The 23695-nt window shown below is 37.3% G+C and overlaps 1 long non-coding RNA gene across 2 annotated transcripts in view; it reads right to left on the bottom strand.

The window, feature by feature from the left end:
• LOC102152020 overlaps positions 1-23695 on the bottom strand; it is a 190942-nt gene that overhangs the window by 20771 nt on the left and 146476 nt on the right. For both annotated transcript variants that reach the window (XR_005361299.1, XR_005361298.1), the window contains 2 exons: positions 8682-8726; positions 4714-4903 (listed from right to left, as the gene is read on the bottom strand). This is a non-coding gene — a long non-coding RNA (uncharacterized LOC102152020). The remainder of the gene's footprint in view (positions 1-4713; positions 4904-8681; positions 8727-23695) is intronic.

The raw sequence follows: 23695 nt of genomic DNA, 5'->3' as shown, positions 1-23695 counted from the left end.
CTTAATCAGAGAAATATACAGAAAGGAGGCATTAAAAAATAAAGCTCTAGATGAGGAATAGTAGCAGATAAAAGTGGTCAAGATAACATAAATAAGCAGACATTATGTTACAAGACATTAGTCACTCGCTTTAGGCAATATACCAGCTTCAGACAAAAGTAACCAATAAAATGTGCTCAAGCCAATGCTATGTTGAATATGAGCAGAATCTTTCATAAAACTTTGGACATCATGGAAAAGAGCAGAGGAAACAATCACACCCCAGGAGACAATTGTATGTATGGTATATCATCTCCAAACCACCTGCAGTGTTTCTCATCTAAATCTTTATTTAAAATAGAAAGGCCCAGACTATTCTGATTATGTAGAAAGGCTTCAATATTATTTTGAGTAACAGAAAGACCATATTTCTATTAAAAACATAAAAGGAAGGATTCTTTACATGAAGAATGTGTTGAGGAATCTCAGTCTGAATCCTGTCTACCTTGGTTTTTCAACTTCTGAAAGCGGAAATCGTGGTAAAATGGGATGTGTGCTTGTCAAATCCCCTCCTCCACAAACAATGGAAAATATAAAAATAGAAAAGCAAAAAAATGTGATCAGACATAAAACCAAGGTTAAGATCCTTTGGGCTCCAAAAGGAACAGAAATGCAAAGTTCTGTGATGAGGTAAGGCTGTACACCTACTGGATCTTGAGTCTGATAAGCAGCAGTCAAGTTTGGGAGTCCAGTTCCTAAGGAATAAGTGGAAATTAAAGTGCTTCGAATGAGATTGAGAGTTGGAGAAGAGAAGTAGAAGAGGTTGTGAGAAGAACAATCAAAGCTCGGTATACTGCTTGAAGGCAGAAGGTAAAACTGGCTACTGCCTATGAAGATGGTTTAAAACATAACACAACAAGCAAAAATATGTTGCTAGCCACCATGGTCAGGAATTTAATCAAGCCATCCTTTTGCTCAGTCAATATAACTATGAGATCCCCAGCATCACTGTAGAACAGAAGACCAGAAATAGCATGAGAGGATATGAGTCTGGAAAGGGATAGAGGTCACATCTATGTTGGGAGTGGCAGTCACACAAAAAAGGAAGGAAGACACAGAGAAGTAGAAAGAAAAAATTAAGACACAGCAAAACAACAACACTCCCTCTCAAAATAAGTTATTAAATCAAAATTACAAAACTCATTAAGTAGTACAGTATGAAGAAAAAATAGCTATAAAATAAACATTCAGAATAGTAACCATTCTAAAAAAATTAATTTTATGGAGCAGTCTGACAAAAATTTTAATAATATGCATGCTGAAGATGCTTAGAGAAATAAAGAAATAACCTGGATTATAAATGAACAAGAAGTTATTTTTTAAAAGATATATTAAAAATAAGTAAGTATGAAAAAGAATCAATTAGAAGTCTGGGAAGTGAGAAATATTTTACATATATATATATATATATATATATATATATATATATATAAAGAGCAATGATAAACCCTGGACTTAAAATGGTTGAAGAAAGAATTATAAAATTGGAAAACAGAACCGAGGAACTTATCCAGAATGAAGCACAGAGAGACAAAGAGAGACAAAGATGTTTCAGGGGTTTTAGGGATTTTTTTAATATGAAATATCAGATACAAGAACAAAGGATGACAAGATCTAATTCATTTCTACTAAATGCTACCAAAAACTGAAAGAGAATGGAAAAATCATGAAGAAGTATTATTTGAAGAATTAATAACTGTGAATTTTGCAGAACTTAAGAGAGACACAAGTACTTAGCTCTAAATACTTCTCTGAGCCTTGAGTAGGGTGAATAAAGATAACTCTAGTGAAGAAGCATCTTATCAAAACTGAGGTCACTGAAGATGTACATAAAAAAAGAGAGTATTACCATGCCAATTATACTGACAGTAGCCTTGTCAGTAGTAACAATAAATGCCAGAGAAGAATGAACAAATACTGTGGAAGCATTCAGGGAAAATTACTGTCAATTTAGCAGTTGTTACCCATATAAGCTGTTCTTCAGAAATGAAAGCAAAATGGAAGCATTTGCAGACACACAAAACCAAAAGGAGTTTACTAATGGGCAGCCCAGGTGGCTCAGTGGTTTAGCGTCTGCCTTCAGCCCAGGGGGTGATCCTGGAGACCTGGGATCGAGTCCCAAGTCAGCCTCCCTGCTTGGAGCCTGCTTCTCCCTCTGCCTGTGTCTCTGCCTCTCTCTCTGTGTCTCTCATGAATAAATAAATTTAAAAAAAAAAGGAGTTTACTACTAACATAATTTCACTGAAAGATTTATTGTAGAATATACTTTGAGAAAATAACAGATTAACACTGAAGGAAGCTGTGGGAATTAAGGAACAATAGTGAGACCAGAAATTGATCAAACAGGTCATACATATAATGGTTAACTATGAAAGCAGTATCTGTGTGTTTGCACATTTAAAATAAAGTTAATAAAAAAAATAAAATAAAGTAAAGTTAAAAACTGTCATCATAACAGAAGTATTGTGTGTATTGGGGAGAGGGGAGGGAGAAAGTGTTTACTGGTAGCTAAGATCAGTGGTGTGCTAGACATATTTCAAGAAAGTCAGACATTAAATATTCAGGAATTGTGAGCCACTTGTCAAACACAGCCATTATTTTTTGAAGTCATATAGTTACAATTAAATAAATTCTAATAAAAGATAATAAATACTCAAAACCTGATTATGTTATATACATTTATTTTAGAAATTAAGAATAACTGCTTAAAGGAAGGAATTGAGAAATGGAGGGAAGGAGGAAGCAAAGAGAAGAGGATAAAATTATTAAAAACTTGATCAATACAAAAGTTAATAAAGTAAGTAAAAGACTAACAAATCCCAAGTAAGATTATAGAATAAGTCCAAATATAACAGCATGCATAATAAATGAAAATAGAAAAGAGAGAATATCAGAATAGACTGAAAAAAATCACTATATTGCTTATTAGACACATCTAAACAAAATTATAAAGAATGGTTGAAAAATACCAAAAAGTAAAAGTGAACACAGAAGGAAGGCATGAGAATTAAGGAACAATAGTGAGACCATAAATCAAAATAAACTTGGTCTATTTATACTTTTTCTAATCATAAACATATATGCAACATGTTAACAATTTATTACAAGCACAGACAACATACTAACATTTGATCAAGTCGATTATTATTGCTCTCTAGAACTTTCTATACAGTAGTAATATTTTCTAATAAAAGTGTTCTTTAAAATATAAATTGGATCCAGGAAGCCAGAAGTTTTAGAAGTCTCAACTATGTCACTAATTTTGGCACCACTCTAGCCTTCAGATCATACCTATAGAAAGTGAGAATTTTGGATTTTCAGCATTTCATGCACTGGCGCATCAATATCATTGTCACATATTAAAAATACCTTCTATATCAGAATGTTTAGATGGGGCCAAGGTTGGTATACGGCAGGCATGTCTAATTTAAAAGCCCACTCCCTATCCCCATGAAGGACATCTGGATTTGGAAACCACTGATAGATGATTTCTCATTTCAAAAGAAACTTTGGCTATGATTTGTCATAATCTTGGAACTATTAATAATCTTTACTCTTCCTTTTATTGGGAAAAGATCCAAAAAGTAAACCAACTTCAAGACTAAAAGACATGAGATCTACATATATTAGCAAAAACAGCAGAGCAAAGTATTTATAGTAAATAATACTTTAAAAGCTTTCTATCCCTTACCACAGAGGTTCTTAACCCAGAGTTGACAGGAGTTCAGAAGGTCTATTGAATCCCCTAAATATATGCAATTGTGTGTGTACACTTTCAGGAGGACAGTGTCGTTTGCTTTCATTTAGTTACAAATGTTTGTAATTCTAAATAGATTAGGAACCACTGACTTAAGGAAATGACCATAGGAAACTAAAAATGCTAAAAAGAACCTTCCCCAAACTGTGTAGCATTTTAGTATGATGTTAGAAGTAATGACTAAATGTTTTGTGTGTGAGTTGAGGTCACCACTAATTCCCTAGGAAACTGTGACTGAGGATCCAGAAGAGGTCATTTACAATGAGATGCCCGAAGACCTCTGTAGTTCCATGAATAGCAAAGAGGATTCTTCAAGCAGGTATTTTGTAGAAAGGGAAGGTCAACTAGGACATTCATTGTTGTAAATAGGCTACCAACCGGCTTGCACTCCTCTTACGCTCCCTACTGACGAGTATCCCTGGGAAAATCACCTGTCCTCTCCTCAACATCAAAGTGTAAAAGGTAATAGAAGGTTACTCAGAAAGTTCTTGTTCTAGATGCCATCAATCCTACCAGAAACAATATTCTCTCCTTCAAAACAGAAGACAAACCAACACCCCACCCAAAGACAGATCTCAAAGGAATCCAGAAAATTCAATGATGGATCAGAACTATAAAAATCCAGTTTTGGGGTGCCTGGGTAGCCCTGTAGGTTAATCACCTACTTCCATCTCAGGTCATGATCTCAGGGTCCTGGGATTGAGCCCTGTTTGGGGCTCCCTGCTCAGCAAGGAGCCTGCTTCTCTCTCTGACCCTCCCTCCTATTCTACTCTCTCTCGCTCGCTCTCTCTCTCAAACAAATAATAGAATCTTTAAAAAAATAATAAAAATCCAGTTTTAGAGGGAGAGGGGGCTAATTTTGTTAATACAATAATCTAAACATAAATTCCATGAAAAACTAGCACAATACACTGTACCTCTTTGTATGCATAATTGAGTTTCAGTGAGTAGATAAAGGCCATTAGAATGACTAAAAGTTACGAGCAGTGATTCTCCTTTCAAGGTGTTCTCATTTCTCTTGAAAGTTCAAAATCAACAAATTAGATAAACTTGCGCAGGCTTCGATTTGCTGGCAGTCAGCCCAAACCACCATTTATCTCAGGAGTCCTAGAGTCAAAGCATAATTACAAGAAGTTTAGGTCTATGAGATCCTTGAGTTGCAACTGCATTAGTCTTTAGCTGACCCCAGCTATTCATATTTATTATTCCTAAAAGTCCACCTATTTAATCCCATGGTTCCCAGACTACGTGCCAAGGCACTGTGGAATACTTCAACAAATTCACAGGGCACAGGATATTTTTAAATTTCAAGGGACACACAGCCACATTTCACAGACATCTCTTGAACTACTAGCATGGTTTCAACATTAAGTCCTGCTATTCCTTTCAATGACATTGCACCTCTCAACGGTATGCTTTTAATGATCATTATGATAAAAAACCATATAACACACAAAATTCACTGTGGAATAAAAGATGAGGGAGGCAGTAATCAATCTGATTTCAGAGTCCAAAAAGTTGTGAGGTATCCAACAGGTAAACATATCCCATTAGTATTTGTAGTTATTTAAGAATTAAAAATGGGGATCCCTGGGTGGCGCAGCGGTTTAGCGCCTGCCTTTGGCCCAGGGCGCGATCCTGGAGACCCAGGATCGAATCCCACGTTGGGCTCCCGGTGCATGGAGCCTGCTTCTCCCTCTGCCTGTGTCTCTGCCTCTCTCTCTCTCTCTCTGTCTCTCTCTCTCTGTGACTATCATAAATAAATTACAAAAAAAAAAAAAATTAAGAATAAAAAATGAATTTGTGTTTCAATTTCTATGTATTGCTTTTTCAAATGTTATGTTAGCATATAGATACTTCCTAAATTGTCTGGACTTGCCTTCTTAATAAATAGAAAGATCACTGAGACAGCAAGAATCATGAGAAAGTTTTGGAAGCCCCTGGTTTTGTCTCAAGAGTCATCCAAAGCTTGGATTGAAAAAGCTTTACATTCTAAATGGTAGGGCACGTATTTATTTTTGGATCATACAATAGGAGTAGAGGAGAAGAGGGGAAGAAGAAGGAGAAGAAATAGTAGTAATGGTAATATTAATAGTTACAGTCATTAATTGAACACTTACTAAGTGCCAAGCTTTGTACTAAGCATTTTAACTTAATTCCTTTTAATCCAAACTGTATGTTCTCATATGTTTAGAATTTCCTGTTCTTGTTAGTAAGCAGCTGTTATTCCAATCCCACAAGGGCTCCTTCACTGTCTGGCCCCTGCCCCAGCAACTCCCCGTGAATTACCAATATAATACAGCCACTAAAGCAGCCCAGCAGAGAAATCATCAGAACCTGTTCCAGACCTATGACTGCTATTTGTTATAACTGACCAGTGCCTAGGCCTTCCTAATTTTAAATATTTAACATTGACATGCATTGACTACATACAGCAACACTGTGCAGAAAATATGCTTTTACTGCCAGATTTACTTTATTTATTTATTCTTTTTTACTGCCAGATTTAGACATCAATCTTGATTCTACATGATTCCCAAATCCAGGTTCTTCACCTTGGTATGTAGGTAACTAAGCACAGTCTAGTTAGAACTGCCCACATTTCTGATGCATGCCTGACCCAATGTAGGCCTAAATTCCAATGCCTGGAACACCTTGGACATGGCATTGACTTCACATTCCTCTTGATCTGAGGACCAATTCGAAATAGAAGGGGCTCCTTCCACTGAAGTTCTTAATTAGCTGACATCAACTTTTCAACCTGTAAACATACCACATAATTTTCTATGGTAATATTAATTTTAAAATCAACAAACATGGGGATCCCTGGGTGGCTCAGTGGTTTAGTGCCTGCCTTCAGCCCAGGGTGTGATCCTGGAGACCTGGGATCGAATCCTGCATCAGGTTCCCTGCGTAGAGCCTACTTCTCTTACTGCCTGTATCTCTGCCTCTCATTCTCTCTCTCTCTGTGTCTCTCATGAATAAATAAGTAAAAATCTTAAAAAACAAATCAACAAACATTATATATTCTGCAAGAGACAAATCACCATGGTTTAAATCCCATAGTTTCTTGCTTTTCATTAGTGAATGGAAAGAATCCTTTTAGTAGCAGGCTTTGTTGGTAGGTGCAGCCCACACCAGTGGCCATACCTTCCCTAAGTACGGCTGGTGGAATGTTCCCTTCCTGGCACAAGGGTATGAACACTCTCAGTGTTACTACAAGGAACTTGGGAGTTCCTGTCTGATTTGATATACGATTATAGCTTCTCCAAAAGATGGCAGATCTACTGATAGCAAATCACATCAAGAACTGTCTCCTCCCCTTGCAGAATGAGGTCTAGTGGGATTGGTGGGAAAAGGAGCCCTTGAGAACAGCGACTATTCTTAAATAAGGAGAATGTGAAACACCCCCTTAACTACAGTGTCCTCTGTCTTCCAACTGTAGGACAGGGTTTCCTCCGAGCCTTATTTTTATGATTTCATCAGAATGACCCCATGATGTGTGTTTATTAAGAAATCCCTCCTGTGAGATTCTCAAACTAAGGCAGAGACCCTGCCTCCCCTTTCCAGACTCTTCTGCTTGTACTGTTCCCAACACACTTCCCCTCCCCTCTGAATTATTTGTTAAAATTGAGTGATTATAAAATGATCACAGAAAAACAAACAGCATCTGGCCTGATTTTGTGTGAACAAGCAACTTTCTGGAAACAAAATGCCCTTCACTTTTCCAGGCACTATTAAGTAAATTTCCTCTTTCAGAGCTCTAATCAGCATCCTAGAAGGGCAAATCCATCTCCTATGGGTAATGATTTGCTCCCACCGAATAGTTTAATTACTCCAGCTCACCAAAGGTTCAGGTCCACTGTAATTAGAATACTATAAACTTCAACTGGGTATAGCAAGGACAGTCATTTGTGTCTTTACTCTGCCCTATTTTTACAAGTTCTCAAAGTAAGTTTTCAAAACTCTAGATATTCAGAGTCAGATATTCAGACAGTGTGGATCTGCTTGATGCAATCCGAGAAGTCAGCCTGGGCTGAGAAAATTGGAGGGTGGGTTGGTTGGTTGATAAAAAATTTAGTGTCTAAAGGTAAGAATGAATTGATACCGTTGTCTAGGTAACCAACACAAGTCAAAATTAGGCTTAGAATAAGAGTAAAATAAATATTCAAATATCATATTTTAGAGCAAATAGGCACTTAGCTCTCACTTCCTCAGTTTAAAGTTTAGATACATTAAAGGTTAGCAGAGGTTATCAATGAAAGTTACATAACTAGCCCATGGCAGAGCCAAATTAGATCTAAGTCTCTTGCATCTCAGGTTCCCATTATTTTCCATATACCATATGGCCCCACCAAGGGCTGAGCTATCCTTTTTCTTTGTAATTTTACTCTTTGTATATTCAAAGAATATAGATTTCACTCAAAACCAACCTACTAAACATTTTCCATGTACAAGATAGTATGTATACTAAAAAGGGCTGTACCATCGACCAAGAATGCCCTCTGCCCTCAAGGAACATACACTCTAACAGTAACCTATCAGCATTATTCCTTTTGACTTGAGCAAAATAAACATCCAGACTTACTCTAGAATAAGATTTTTACCAAGTTTTTCAAACAGGAATCAATTTTTTTTTCTGAATTTTAACAGTTTTTGACAGACTATAATCCTTCCCGATAATATAACATTATTTTTGGATAGATCTTGTCCTTAGAATTAAGCATTCCTTCTTTCTCTTGCAAATTTGGAAGTCAATTTACAGAAGCCACACCTGAATGAATTCCTAATAATCTATTTTAACTATTGTGAATTTGCCTTAAGTAGTGTGATTAACCTCTTCTGTAAAGGATCTTTTTCTAAACACAAAGTAGAGTTACTTTACCTGGAAGAAGCCCCTTTGGATGCCAAAGTTCTCTCTCAGCCAGGGCTGTTGGGGTTGAGGAGAATGAACAGAAGTCACTTAGAGGAACTGTCAAAATCAACTCTACTATATTAATGAGCTCTGAAATAATTCCATACACTCCCTGCAAAGGAATAAATGGGGTTTCTAAGTTGACATGGAAAACAAAGAGCTTCCCTGATGATAAAAGCACCCACCCCTTTTATAATTTTGCTTATTTATACATTTCATAGATTAAAAACTACATTAGAAAGAAGTCAGGCAAAACCATCAGAAGTCAAAGAACAGGTATATATGTTTTTAATTCCATCATTAACTCATTGAATCTGACCTGGAGCAGGAGTCCAATGCCTCATATGATCTATAATACATATATGTCCTATGCCTACAAAAAGATAAAGAATAATGGAAGTAAATGAGGAGAATGATATTTATGCTAAGACCTTCACAAAGCAGTATTCAGATCCTGAAGTTTAAGAAGGTATAAAGCAAGAGCATACAATGTCACTAGTGCTAGAAAAATCAAATGGCCTGAGACTATGAACAAGTTCAGGGTAGAGCTGACCCTTTCTACTCATGACCTTCAAATGATGTGTTGAGACATTCTGCCATTTGGGACAACTCTCAGACTCCATGTGTGGCCTAAAAACATCTGGCATGAAATTGCAACTGCTCTGGACATATTGTCTAATGTTGAGTAACACAGTGTCTCAAATTAGGCTAGGATCAATGTCACAATGGTACTTTATCTTCTGTGCATCCAACCCAGTGCAGCTGTTTTTCCCTTCCATCACCATGAGATGTCTCCTATCAGGACCACCTCTGGAAGAACCAAACCCATCTTGCTCATACAAAGTAGAAGATTGTGAGTCAGATGTTCACTCAGGTGTGCACATTTATTGAACACTTGGAATCAGCATGTATAATGTAGGGCACTAAGGAAGCAGGATAAATGAGACCCATCCCAGCTCTTGAGCCACTCACAACAGGTCATGATGACTCCACATGTAAGATTCCAGGACACATCATTTCCCAAATATTCTCTTCTATTGTCAGGTGGCATGCACTGCCTCTTAATTCATAAAATAGACTCACTGCATATTTCTTAAAGAACTAATAAAATTGAAACTACTGAGATTTTAGCATGCAGCATTTAGGACATGGAGATTTAAAATATGGGAATGGGATTCCATGCCATTTTAAATATAAAATGATAAAAGACAACCAAGAATTGTGAAATTTCAGATAATGTTAAACTTATCTGACCCTCTTAGACTAAATAAATTAGGAAATATAAGGCCAATTCATTGGATAACTTCATGAAAACCACTTACATCATAGTCTAAATCAATGCAACTCCTGAGGTTGTACAGTGCATGCTATATATGGAAGCTCTGTGCAGATGCAAACGATACATCATGAAATATTGGTCAGCTTCAGATCTGCACCCTTTCCCTGCCAAATCTAATGTTCTTCAAGCTCATTTCTCACTGCCTATCCCAGGGCCACACCCAACAAGAGGTGAGATACAAGGATCTTTCTTCCTATTGCCTTATATCCTAGGATCTAGTGATACCTTCTAATAAGAAAGCCCAGTATTCCTGAAGCCTTGCTATGTGCCAAATTCTTCATTAAGTGCTTTACTTTTATTATTTAATCCTCAAAATAAACCATAAGATAATTACTATTAATATTTCCATTTTACAAAGAGAACATTTTCCAAGGTGATATAGCAAAGTCTAAACTCATAACCAAGTCAGCTTGATCTGAAGTCTGGGTTCATAATCCTGACCCTATACTGCCTGTTATTTCTTATCCATTCAATGACTTGATCATTACTAAAGATTGTGTGCCCACTATATATCAGACACAGTTGTACAGTGAACAAGACTGAAAAAGTTCCTGTGTTGGGGATTTCCATTACAATGGGTGACAGATAATAAGACAGCAAAATAAACATATTTAGAATAAAAAGAAGATAATTTCAAGTAGAAAATTTCAAACCCACAAACATAATGAAATAGGGCAACAACAAAAAAAAAGAAATAGGGCAACAAAATACAAAGTGACTGGATAAGAGTAGGGGATCCTACTTGACAAAGGTAGTCAACAAAAGAGTATGATTAAGCAAGATCTGAGTGAAAACAAAGAGCCAGTCATGCACAAGTCTAGAGGACAATATTTCAAAAGTTCAAGGGCCATGAGGCAGAAACAATGCTGGCATGTTTGAGAAAAAACAAGAAGGCTATGTGGTCAGAGTGTACAAACAACAGAAAGGGTGATACAAGATGATGTCAGTGGGGAAGGCAGGAACAGAGAAAGGGGGCCTTTGGGTCTTGAAAAGGTGTATGTATTTTTTTTTCTAAATACAATAGAAAGTTGTTGGAAGCTTTTAAGTAGGAGATTTATAGGCTCTGACTTATGAAATACAAAAAAAAAATCACCTTTGTCTCAATGTAGAATGAATTATACAGGTGGATAAAGTGATTAAAAGGAACCAATTAGGGAACAATTGCCATTCCCAAAATAAGAGATAATGGGGATGTGACCCCAGGACATAATGATGAGGGTGATAAGAAGTAGTCTGAATCCAATGGCACAGATGTCAAAAGTTGGGATGGCTTGGCTGCAGAAGGTAAGGAAAAGGAAAGAAGGAAAGATGTCTCCTAGGTTTTGCCCTAAGCAATGAGGTAGAGGTGATGCCTTTAGCTGAGTCAGGACAGAAGGTGGGAGCCTCTGATTGGATAAATGTTTGGAAAAACAACTGTGTTTTTGCTCATGTTCAGTTTGAGTTGCTTTTAAGACCTTCAAGTAGAGATGCTGAGCAGACATCTGGAACTTAGACATCAAGTGCTAGAGATTTAAATTTGGGAGATATCCATGTTGAGATCTAGAAGTCATCATTTTGGAAGTCAAACAGTAGAGATTTAAATACTCATCAACATGGAGTCATCAATGCATTCAGTAACATGGGACTAGATGAATTCCCTTGAGGAGATACAGTGGATAAAGGCAAACTAGAAAAGGGGGTTGGAGACAAGCCCTTGAGGAGCTCTAACACTGAAGGAGGGGCCAGGGGACCCGGAAGAGAAAAAACTGATAGGCAGGAGAAAACCAGAAGGGACATCCTTGAGCATCCTTCTCCTTATTGACAAAATGGAAGAAAAAAATACCAGCCTTGACTATCACTCCAGAAACTTATCAAGGTCATGTGAGAAACTGCAGGTTAAAGAAGAGGATTATAACTTAGAAATGGCAACATAATTGGAGAATATTTTGGAGTTTATGAGTCTGTAAAATGATATTAGCCTCACGGCATTTTGGTATTTTTCTGCAGATCATATGAAATAATATATGTTAAGCACTTACATTGGCTGTCTTATAGTAAGTACTTAAATCATCATGGCTTAGAGATGTCTCTTTGGCATCATCATCTACTGAAAAGAGCCCACACTTTGGCCTGGACTAGACCTTATTTAAATCCCAGCTCCACCAATGTACTGGTAGTGTGACATTTAGAAAGTTATTGAACCTCTCGAGGCTATTTCCTCATCTATACAATATGAAAAGTAATAGTACCACTTGATGGCACAGTAAGGACTAGAATGACAGACGCCAAGTATCTGGTAAACAGAAACCACTTGATAATGTATAGCTTTTGGTATACTTATAATCATTATCGTCTAAAGTCATATGGCCAGTCACATGCTCTAACACAGCTCAGAGCTCATGTTCCAAATTCCAGCGTTTGGACTCTAAGTTCAGTGCTCTTTCCACAGCATCTTGTCACTCAATAGCACTTTCCAAGTAGCCAGATTGTCATCTTTAGCAAGATGAATGACACTTTCCCTAGAATTCTAGGTTCCCCCGTAAGTACACATTCATTAGCATCTATGAGCCAATGGTTTCACAATGCCTTGATGCTCAAAATAGCTTCCCTGGGAGGAAAACACCACCTCATGGCTTCTCCACTGGAATTGTAAAGGTGAATAATAAAACCCCTTCCTTTAACTGCACTGTGTAGCTAGCTAGCAGGAATGGAGAGAGCAGAATTCCACACTTACCCATAAAGAACTCATGCTTTCACATTCACCCAATCTATATTTTAGGATTTAAAAAAATGGAGTTTTTGGACATAAACTTAATTGCGTGTTTGATGGACCCATTTCCATTTTGACATTAAGCATTTGTGAGAAGGGAATAATGATGAATAAGTTTTATAATATCTTTAGTAAAATTCTGAGTTACTGAGATGAAAGATGCTTATGTGGAATATAGGTGAGGATTCTTCCAAGATTAGCTATATTCTATCCCAACAGCACTTAGTAAAGTATGTGAATAACATTACTAACCATGGATATTATATTTTATATTTACATTTTCAAGGTTTTATTGCTGTATGAATATTATTCAAATAGTTTTCTCTAGCCAAGTTTTGTGTGTTTACTTTGAATAACAGACCTTCACTTGAAACAAACACTATTAAAATGGCTCCCACACAAGGAAATAAAAAGAAGTAAAATGAAGTAGACTGGTTATACATATATACACTGAGCATGAAATGAAACATGAGGAAGAAATAGAAAGCTTCTGAAGGAGATAAACTAGAGTTTGAGTGGTAGATATAATAAAGTGAGGAATCAAAAACAAATTCTCTGTGAATTAAACTAGGTTACATTTATGCTCTTACTAGAATCTAAATCCATCTGGTAGGCATTGTAAGTGTTTTCAAAAGATGTAATTTTTACCCTCAAGGAGTTTACAGGCTAACCTAGAAAGTAGTAGACATGTGTGTGCATGTGCACCCACACACACACATAAAATACTTACAAAGCAATATGTGAAAATGTGCAAATCGTACGGGGGGGAGAAAAACCTTAGTTTGAGTTAGCTCTGTAATAGAACCCAAAAGTAATCTCTCTATATAAACAGCTACACAGATACCTGATTTGAATTTGTGTTACCACATTTATTTATTCCTTTGACCTAACTTACAGTTCTTTGGGACAGTCAAACCTGTGTTTGTCTAAAACATTCAAATCAATGTAAGATTATCATTCTAACTACTAGATTCTCTGGCCTGTTGTTCTGACATGATACACTACATAGTGTACAAGATTTCAAGGATCCCTGCTGCTCAATGAATCCAACTGAATAGGCCCTACTGGATATGCTGCAGGAAATGCTGGAGTCTCTTTAGGTTCATGTATATATCATCAAAAACCTGAGAAAGATGTTCCTTTGGATAGCCCAGGGTCCTAGAGGAAATATCAGAATTTTAGAATCAATATTTTAACAGTCAATTAGTATGACTACCAAGGCCTCCTAAAGGCAAGGAACCACACACCCAGGAGGCTGGACAATCTGATGACACAGCAGACAGAAGAGCATTCTGGTTGTCAATGAAAAACCAGGTGAACTCACGACAGCTGCTTCTCTTTGGGTCCTCTGTACTATACTAACAGCAGGACTGTAAGTGACTAGTCTCTTTCCAGTCTTCAATGGAAATTCTCACACAGGTGGTTCCATTAAACTTGGGATGTTTCTAGGATACTAGAGTTCTTCCATAGAAAGAAAGCCAGTTCCCCTCACCAAAACTGGTAGAGATCAGCTTTGTACCTCTATACAATGTGCTATGCCTTTCCCTCCATCCAAGCTCTATGATATCATAGGTCTAGGTCAAGCCCAAACTTTTCCATGAAACTGTCTTCTCCTTCCCTTCTCTGATTTCCACTATCACTTCCTGTGCCACATGATTTATTACCATATTGTTAAATATTGTAATTTAAGTGCTTCCTTTTCCTTTCCATAGGATGGCATGCTTTTCTAAAACATAGACTATATTTCATACTTCTGTTTACTTCCTGGGGAACTTAACATGATCCTTTGCATTGCCTCTTTTAGATTTCTTCATATTATCTGTTAAGGCAATCATGAATTGTCATTGAATTAAGGCTCTCACAGGTTAGGTCTTTAACAAATAACCAAAGCTAATATCATATCTAAGACTGATAGATAGCTGTGACCATCAAGCTCCTCAAGCAGCAGCAACTATGATAAAAGGCAACAAAAAAATCATAGTGGACAACACTGTCCATATGTTCAATAAACATCACTAAGAGTCTTCTAAGTGCTTGGCCTACCCAAAGCATTCAGGATAAAATGTGTCATAAGCTCTTCATTCCGAAGCACTGGGTTCCTGTAGGAGCTCCTGTTCTGATATCTAACGTCAGTGAATATTCAGGCATACATAGTCTCTGAAATGTATTAAAACTGGTGATTACAAGGCAGCCGTAAACACACATACTACTCTGGGCCCATCTATGAAACCAGGGCAATAATACCTGGCTACCTAAACCTGGAATGTGTCAGTGGAATATATTTTCTATTTGTGTGCATACTCTTATGCCCAAGACCTTCATAACTTCAAAGGAATAAATGAAAACTAATCTGCCATAAAGATGGGGCTAGTCTATCCTGTGGTGGCCTTATTTTTGACATAGTGCAATAAGAACCATATTTGGCTTGTGAATTTTCTTTTAATATGCTATATAAGACTAGAAATCATTTTTAATTAACAAAATTCCCCATTGCATTTGCACACCAGGCAACTTTGTCCATTTAGGGATTTTGCTCAAAAGCAATCCAGTTTTGGTGAACTCTGTTAGGAAAATCTGAATTAGGGACACATGGGTGCCTCAGCTGGTTAAGCATCTGCCTTCAGCTCAGGTCATGATCTGGGGGTCCATGATAAGCCACACATCTGGCCCTCCACTCAGCAGGGAGTTTGCTTCTCCTTCTCACTCTCCCTCTGTGCTCTCCCTCTCAATCTCTCTCTCTCTTTCTCTTAAATAGATATATAAAATCTTTTTTAAAAATAAAAAGAAATAAAGATTGATCGATTGATCTAAGTTCTGGGCACCCCGAAATAAAATATAAAATAAAATAAAATAAAATAAAATAAAATAAAATAAAATAAAATAAATAAAATAAAAGTCAGCATATGCCCTTATGACTAGGAATTCACAAGAAATTTATACCTTCATCCAAAGCCACCCAACACCTAATGATTTCTTTTTATTTGGCTTTAATCAGGAATGGCAATTCTCCTTGAACAACTTGATATGTTTGGGCTGAGACTCAAAGAAGTACATGGGTTGCAAACATACTGTGTCTGAGCCCAACAGAAGACTTCCTAAACTCCTTACAGACTACATCCTGTGCACATGCTTTTGATATCTCCTGTTATCTCTATGACAAACTTGGGCCAATGAATAAAGTATATCACATATATGAAATGGCACTAAAGGGTGCTGAAAAAAATCATATAATCATATGAATAACTTCTTAAAGATTTTATTTATTTATTTGAGAGAGAAAGAGAGCAGGAGCAAGAACAAGTGGGTAGAGGGGCAGAGGGAGAGGGAGAAACAGACTCACTGCTGAGCAGGGAGCCCCATGCAGGACTTGATCCTAGGACCATGGGATCATGACCTGAACTGAAGGGAGACCCTTAACCAGCTGAGCCACCCAGGAGGCCCTAACTACATGAATAATTTTATTTCTAAATTTAGAGAAATATAAAGTACACTATCTTTCTAGGGAGATGCAGCTGTACAATAGAATTTGGATCATCCGTTCTTCTTCTGGAATGATTTATTGTCTACAAGCTAATATTCCCACTATGCCCAGATAGGCATATATCATAAGACCCCACCTGATGTCCCCAAATATTTGCATGATACTCTGGAGATAATTTCTTAATCCCATAGCCTCATAATATACAAAATCAAACGGAGCTATGTGTCAGAGAGAAGGACTGAGTGATTAAGCCATTTCTCTGTAAGAACAAAATGAATGCCGGAGCTCTCCATGCTCTAACTTTTTTGGAAGCTCTACAACCCTACTTAAGATACCATATTGTTGTTCTAGTTGGTTTTATTCTATAATTATTTATATATTGTGCCAGGTCCTTATTCTAGGTACAGGAGACACAAAGATGACTAAGACATGAACCCATCTTTGAGATAAAGGTAAAACTGGCCATATAGTCACAACAAAGTTTATATACTCAGCCTCAGTCTGGTTCCTAGGCTCAGTAATATTCCCCACAGTTGGGGTCTTGAACTCACCTCCGGGCTTGGACTATCACTGTTCCACCCACTTTTGTTCTCCAAATCAATTCTGACAATACATAAAAGGAACTGGTTATCAATATTCCTGGGCTGGAGCCACAACTACCTCCTAATACTAATAAGTGTCAGAAATTACTAGTTCTTTACAAACATTATTTGTTCAAAACCTCACAGTAAGCTACCAAAGTATTATTCAACTCATTTTACAGAAGCAGAAACTGAGAATCTGAGAGGTGATGTATCTTCCCCAACTCTCAAGTACATGATAGAACAAGAATTTGGCCCTAGGCTCCTATGATTTCAATATCTATTCTTCACGAAGCTCAAGGTCTAATTCCAAAACCCAGCACTGGGCTTGCCTGTCTACTTTTAATTCTCATTGATGCTGACCCCTCCCTTCTTCACTGACAATCCTCCCAAAAATCAATATTCCAGATTCCCCATGACTATCAACTGTCTCCTCCACCTCCTCCAGCCATCATAACAGACTATTTTCCTGACATAGCCATATCCCCAAAAGGCTTTTGACTCCTGCAACTCTCGTACCTGTGGGTGAGATCAGTGCTAGGTTCCAGCCCTACCCCAACTGGCTGACTGGTCACGGTTAACCAACCTTTATGGTAAAATTTTGAGTGGGCATAGCTTTTAAGATAACACCTCCCTCCTCCTTTCTTTGTTGCTATGTAAGAATCAAGAGTGTAGAGTAACTTACCTTGTGTTTACAAAGTGCCAAAAAGGATATGAAGTAGCAACTATAATCTCTCCCCCAATTTTTTTTTGTCTAAGCATAAAGCCAGACTTGAGGTTTTATGAAGATTCTAGACCTCTCATAACATATCATGTAGGGTAATGCATGTGTTCTATTTATTGCTTTGACTAAAATGCAGTCCTACATTTAGAAGCAAAAATAATTGTTTCAATATACATTCAGTTCTTCCTTCTTCCTTTCCTCTCTCATGCCCATTCCCTAAAATCAGTCAAAATAACAATATCACAAACATAGAACAATGAAATTAACCCATGATCTAAAATAATTCTGACTTGGATTAGTGGTCACAAATGAAATCTGCTGAATGCCCCTTGTAGGTTTTAGGTAGGTCCACCATGATTTCCTATATCATTTGCATGTAAAAAGCTCCTCTTATTCGAAGATCCCTGAGAGCTTTGTGGACACCAGCATTTATTATTTCCATTTTATAGAAGAGAAACCAAATACCCAGAGAGGTTAAGGCATCAGTAAAGAGCCACAGAGTGATGTACTGGAAATCCTATGAGGAGGCCTCCAGAAGCCTAATTTCAAAAGCAGTGATCTAGTCACTCAACCATACTACCTCTCATTAAGATGGCATCTCTCATTAAAATGGAGCATAATCATGAAAAATTCTTTCGCTTTCTAACATTAACTACCTTTGTGCATCTCAGGTCTAATGCTTCATAAAGGCTTGGAAATGAATTCAACATTTTATTTAAATGCTACTTAACTAAAAGTTAAAAAGTATAATTTTCTATTGCAGAACAAGAACCAGAGAGACTAATTTGGTGGAGTTGTTAAATTTTACAAAGCCTGAGTCTCAATTTTCAAAAAATATTGTACATTTATTTATTGAAGTGAATGAAACATTTGCTATAAAACTATTCAATGGAAAGTTTTTTAACAAAGCATAATTTACTTTTCATTTACAGAACAATGGAAAGTAGAAGGAAATCTCCTCCAAGGTATTAGAATCATGTACAGTTTCATATTTGACTAAAAAATTATTTCCCTAGCCTGTTTTCTCAACACTAAGGATATGCAGAAAAGTATCGCTTGCATTCATCATGAAAATTACAGAAAAATGACTGAAACTACTGAGAACATTATTAAATAAAACATATACTTATTATCTGTCTTCTTGTCTCTGTCTTTTAGTCTATGGTTTACAGAACATTGACTCTTCTTTACCAGTCCTCCTACTCAGAAATTCAATTTCACTCTGCTCCCAAATGTGGGAAGTCAAAGAACTCCCACACAACTTCATCTGGGGCATTTGAGGGTGAAATCCACACCAGGCTGTGGATCTACACTCTCAGCCACCTGCTGGGAATGCACCCTTCAATTTAAGTGCGGCAAATGGGGCAGTGGGAGGCCTTCTCTTCCCCCAGCAGATGGTAAGCAGCATCAGAAGTTCTTTGTTCCAGGTGCATTGAGTTTCTAAATGAGGATGGGGCCCATTTCTCCTTATCTGATTATGCATGAGCACAGCAACCCAACCCAGGAGGCTAAGGCAATGAATATGTACCCTGATACATTCAATTAGATAATATGGAATTAGGAAAAAAGGGGGAAAAAAGTGTCCTTGTTACCACCCACTATTCATATTCAGATATAGACCCAGTGAGGTGAGCTCGGTACACAGGCAGTTGTCATCATGTATTCCAGGAAATCCTATCAGAGTTCCCGTAACTTAATCCATGCAAGTGTAAAAGTTTGGGAGCATATAACAGGAAGTCTTAGAATCAAAAATATAACTGTTATATGAAAATCCTTTTTTCTGTCGGAGTAAAATAGAGAAGAGATTATAAACATATGTGTGTGTGCATGCATGCATGCTTGTAGGGAACATATCAATTCCATGAGGCATGATGATGCCATGCCCTCATAGGGTGATGGACAGCCATGAAGCATGCTGCTGACTTCAATAAGTACAGGATTCCAAAGTGGATCCATAAGAGTCAAATACAGGACCTAAGAAGCAGCAGTGAGGTGGTGGTAAGGGGAAACAGGATGGGGCTAGGACCCAGGGAACAGATAGACTCAGTGGGAGCCAGGTGAACTCTTAAGAGGTCCCAGCAGACAACAGATGAAGCTTTTCATAGGATAATGGGGTTCCATTAGACTTAATGCTTCTTAAGCAATGACTGGTATTTTATTCATTACTGTTTTCTCAACAATAGAGTAAGCATACAGACATAAGTATATGTTTGTCCTAGAAAGAAGCAAGGAAGAAAGGAAAAATGAGGCACTGAGCTGAGGCTCAAGCAGTTAGGACTAGGGAGATCCAACTGTAGATAACAGGGGTCCAGGCCCAGAGTACTCCTAATCAGAATTTGCAGGGGCACTATGAGTCAGATAGGGGGTGCGAGGCACAAGACAGAAATCAATTATTGCATATAGAATAAACAGACTTGGCCACTTAGAATGACAGGAAAGTTCAGATCCTCCAAACAGCATCAATGGTCAAAGGAAACCTGAAGCTAGGGTGACACAATGCTAAAACCCTGAGCTGGTGAGGGGAAAGTTTAGTGCATGGGCTTAGTGTATGATTGGACCCTCCTAGGTAGCAGTATGTGTGTTAGAGACAGACAGACATATAGACAGAGACACAGAAAGAGAGAAAAGTGGAGAAGAAAGAATCTAATCCTTATTTGATTTACTTATTCAATCACCAACTATTTATTGAATGTCTACTTTGTATTACCCACTGCACTGTGCACTGGAGAGACAAAAAGTCTATTTCATTTGAAAGGATATGCATTTACAAGGAGAATATGGATAAATAAACATTAATACCTGATACTTCCAGAGCCTGGGAAAGGAGCCCAGTAACCAATAGCACAGATCATTGGTGGGGTTAAGTGGGCAGAAGTATCAGCCAAGATAATGTGTAGGTCACTACCACCTGTTCCTTCCCCTTCCACACATATACTTTATCAAAACCCTCAAGAATCAGAAATATCTCTCTTGATCCATTTCTGCTCCAGATCCATAAGAGCAGCCAAATAAAGTAGAAAATAATGGCACAAAGAAAATCCATCTTACTCTGAAGTTCCCATAGAACTACTTATAGAAGTCCTAACTCTTGAAGGTGCTGTTGTTGTTTTTAAGACAAAGAAAATATAATTTCTGCAGGTGATCATATAAACAAATTTTATTATTAAGTATTAAAAACCAAACAAATGTATCCTGAAAATACACAATACAAAAAGAGAAGGCTCAGCGAAGACATTAGGTCTGTCTTCAGAAACTCAAAGACCTGACTTTTGTCATGTGAGATAGAAATTAACCCTATTCTATGATATTTTCAAGGAGCAGAGTGAGGACCATTGGGATATAAGGTCTGCCCCAATATTATAAATAAATTGCTAGCTGAGAGATACCCATAGAAGAATGGCCTATCATAACATAGGTTGGCTCAAACACACAAGGCATGCCTGGACCATTCAAAAGAGAGAATAAAACAAGTCTCTGCTGGGTAAGGATCTGTAGAAACTGACCAGTGACCATTACTACTAAAAACTAAAAAGAGTCCAATATACCAATTCAGACCCAAGGATGGTGAGCACAGCAGCAGTAATATAACATAAGCAATTCTCCTAAGTCAGGTGAGTTAATAGCTGTATACGCTCAAGCTCCCTTTTTGTCAATCAACAGCTGATTGACAGAAAGGGAGGTAGAACCAGTCCTTATCAGAAGATAAGAGCTACAGGGTAATTGGCTGGTATCCTGGGTAGACCTCTAGAAGGGGAGCCTGTAGTGTTCAGTGGATGAGAAGGTAAAAGTCTGGGCTTTTGTGTTTCCCATGTTGCCTTCACCCTAACTAAGTGGTTTCCAGTTGTACCATGTGAAGCCCTTGTGGTCTAAGAAGGTGCCTTAAAGGAGCCCCGAGAAGAACACTGATTAACAGTGCATATAGAATATGGGACCCCTATTTCCCATGTCAAAGAGCAGCTTCTTGTTTGTTTTATTTATGTAAGTTTTCTTTGAAGAAATGTCAATCTTACTGACTCCAAGCAGAATATCTAGCACAGTGCTCCACTGAAGTTTGAAAACCACCAATGTAGAAGAGTTTCAAGTCTTTCACCCCTCATTCCAACTCTTCAAGAAGGAAAATCCAAGGACATAATGAAATCCTCCTAGATGCATAGATGGGCCATGGTAACTAAGGAACTTCAGATATGTGCAGCCAAAAGATGAAGAGCTATCCCTACTCCTCTGCCATGTTCCAGAGTTCCTATCTGTATGGTTCACATTACTTTACTCTTTTCTACCTTCTTCCAATGCTGTTCCTTTGTTGACTCTAACTGCAAAGCCCAGCAGGATCAGGGAAGCATAGGGAAGTGGAAACACTGCTTTAGTCAGCTCTGCGCAAACTCTAGAAGGGCTGTCTTCTGTATCTTTGTCTCACCCTAAAAGTGATAACTTCCTGTGGACCATTATCATCAGTTGGGGCTTGAGGAAAGGGATTTCAAATTAGAAATGTAAAGGCAGTTCTCAAAGCCTAGGTGTAGTCTGGCTCAATTCACAAGTTCAGGCCAAAACAGGCATTAGTGCTAAGGCCTAAGTTAAAACTTGTTGCTCAAAGTGACACTGTGGTTTAAACTGCACACAGGTACTGAGGTTCCAGTGGATGCCTGGGCTGGATTTAGGATCTTGGCTACTCCTTCATGGAGATTATGTGATTACACAACATGTCAGAGTAATATGGAAGGATTCCATATATTACAAATGTATTTACTTATGATTTATAAATGAGAAACTGGACATTAGGCAAATGGCAGCAAAATTACCTCCTACTTTTGCCTGCTAGTGGGGCTGAGCCCACACTATAGTTCAATTTCAATTGCTCAGGGATATTGCTGCAAATCAGAGGTAAAAAAAAATGCCTGGGAAAGACAGTCTTCCTTAAATAAGTTCTGACTTGAGCTGGAAGTCTGTTTGTTGTGGAATTTAGGAAGGAATTCAAGTATTGGAACTCATCCACTTTCTTCAAGCCTTATTTCTTCTGCTCCCACCTCCAATTTCCATTGCCAAAGAAGATCTCTTTGATCCAAGGCAATCCAGTAAGTACCAGCATGACTCTATATATGTGAACACAAAAAACTTGGATTTCTCACCCATGTACAGTCTACTGAAGGTGTTCTGGTTGATGAGTAGATTTCTAAGTTTCAGAAAAACATATTTTTCCCATTCCAGTCTGAAACTTATTACAGTTTACCAGTCCCCATGTTTTATCACTTCAAGGGAAGTACAGAAAACTTATTTCCATTTAGATTACCTTACCTATTTTTAAAATATGATGTTCTTAAGAATTTATTCTATATAAAAATCAGAAGGTGTACTTGTTTTGCTTCAACCATCATATGTAATTTAAGAAATTCATAACAGTCTATTTACCCTGATTTTTATATTTTCTGATGTTTTTTTCCTTTCTTAAGTTCCAAGCCTCCTTCTGTTTTCATTTCCTTTCTGTTCAGGTTTCATCTGAGACTGTTGATTTTTGTCTTCATCCTTAAAGGATATTTCTGCTGGATATAAAATTCTAGGTTGACTATTCTTTTCTTTCAGCTCTTCAGAAATTCTGTGCCACCTTTTCCTGGCCTTCTGTGTTTCAGATGAGAAATTCACTATCACTTCATTCAATGTTGAATTCAAACTGATGCTCAATTCCACTGATAAATAATGTGTCATTTATCTGTAGCTGCTTTCAATGTTTTTTCTTTGTATTCAATTTTCGAAGTTTAATTTTAATGTATCTTCACATAGATTTCTTTGGCTTTATCCCACTTAGGTTTTGCTTAGATTGTCAAATATGTAGATACAGGTCATTCATCAAATTTAGGAAATTTTCAGACATTATTTCTTTAAATATTTTCTGTTTCTTTTCTTCTCTCTCCTTCTTTATGTCTATGTTTTCTGTTATTTAAGTTGTGTAAATTTTATTGATCTGTCCTCAAATCCATTGATTCTATCCTTTTTTTTTAATTCTATCCTTTGTTATCTGTTCTCTACCACTGAGCCCACCCAGTATTTTATTTTGCTTCCAATAATTTTCAGTTATATAATTCCATTTGGATATTTTTTTAACTTCTATTTCTTTGCTA

Source organism: Canis lupus, chromosome 6 (genome assembly GCF_011100685.1).
Source record: "Canis lupus familiaris isolate Mischka breed German Shepherd chromosome 6, alternate assembly UU_Cfam_GSD_1.0, whole genome shotgun sequence".
In the NCBI taxonomy this organism is placed as follows: Eukaryota; Metazoa; Chordata; class Mammalia; order Carnivora; family Canidae; genus Canis; species Canis lupus.
Note: the sequence above shows the minus strand (reverse complement) of the source record. Positions and strands in the feature narration are given on the sequence as shown.